At 32.0% G+C, this 1473-nt stretch overlaps 1 protein-coding gene across 1 annotated transcript in view; it reads left to right on the top strand.

The window, feature by feature from the left end:
• LOC107084865 (potassium voltage-gated channel subfamily H member 5-like) overlaps window positions 1-1473 on the top strand; it is a 97696-nt gene that overhangs the window by 93855 nt on the left and 2368 nt on the right. The gene's annotated exons all lie outside the window — the stretch shown is intronic.

Here is a 1473-nt window from a genome sequence, read left to right as displayed (position 1 = left end):
ATGAAATCTAGGTAAGTCATTTTCTCTTAAAATAAGTACATTTTGTTCTTGGATTGAGGAGGAAAAAGAGACATTTTGCCAATGGAACAAGACAATTTACACTTAAAACAAGAAAACACACTTGCATTGTCTTTTTTCAAGTCCATTTTATCTAATTATCTTATTTTAAGAGAAAAAATGTTTATTCCATTGGCAAACTATCTCATTTACCTACCCATATTAAGGGTAAATACACTTGTACTTATTTCTAGATCGTTTTTCCAGTGTAATAATTTTATTTTATTTTATTGTTAAGTATTTTTTTTATAAGTAAATTAAGTGTATACAAGTGTAGCAGTATGGCAATTGCCATACTGCTACACTTGATTCATGCATATAAATTGCTTTATTATAATTATGCAGGGTGTTTTACAGTTTATATGGACACTGCAATGTAAATAGAACAGAAAAACAGAAGAAGAAAAAGGAAAAAAGAGAAAAGCTGAAAGAAAGAAGAGATGGAAAGGATTTGTGTTTTCTTATTTCAAGTGTAAATTGTCTTGTTCCATTGGCAAGACTTCTCTTTTACCTCCTCAATCCAAGAACAAATGCACTTATTTTAAGAAAAAATGACTGATCTAGATTTTGATTTTTTTTCCATCCATAAAAGAGCAGAACAGTGGGGGGGTTGAAGGATGAACGTGGACCTTGAGAAGTCAGAAATAATTTTCAGCGCCTGACTGCACTGAGTAATAACATGTAAAGTTTTCAGTAAATCGTATGAAGACATCCTGGCAGATTTCCATAATAAATATTGTTCTGATTTTCCTCTGAGGCCTAAAAATGTGCAAAAGATTTCTAACCTTTTGCTTAATTTGGGAAATCCCAAGAGGTCTGGGGATTAGGAAAACACTGCTTAAGTCAAAACAAAATGTCTTCATCCTCTTTAAAAAAAACCCACAGTAAATCATTTTATATTTGAACATCCTGCACACAAAAAAAAAAACATCAATCAAACATGTTAAAGATTTGACGATAAAAAGCTGCATGACCTGGTCGCAGTAAAGTACTGACTCAATGCATTTCCAAGAAACCTTTTCATTTAGTTTCAAAGTTTTTTTTTAATTTATTGTCAGATTCTAACATCTTACCAATTGGCCGAACTGTGGACTGTAAATTAGTCAGATCATAAAGATATTTCAAGTCCACAGACTTTCTGTAAAGTTTACTTCTGGACTCAAAGGTGAAGTTTTTCTCACTTTTTCCTTTGTTAAACTGGAGGCATCTTTGGACTCCCTGTAATCCTGAAGGATTAAATTCAATTTATTTATATGTATTTATAGCAGCAATTTACAACACAACATCTCAATACACTTTGCAGAGACAATTCAGTCATCCTTTCATTCTATTTTTAGAAATTCTAGGAACCACTAGTAAACCTGCAGATTGAGAGCGAAGTGCTCTGTTAGGAACATAAGGAACAATCAGATCTCT

Source organism: Cyprinodon variegatus, unplaced genomic scaffold, assembly GCF_000732505.1.
Source record: "Cyprinodon variegatus isolate N-32 unplaced genomic scaffold, C_variegatus-1.0 Scaffold110, whole genome shotgun sequence".
Lineage (NCBI taxonomy): Eukaryota > Metazoa > Chordata > Actinopteri > Cyprinodontiformes > Cyprinodontidae > Cyprinodon > Cyprinodon variegatus.
Note: the sequence above shows the minus strand (reverse complement) of the source record. Positions and strands in the feature narration are given on the sequence as shown.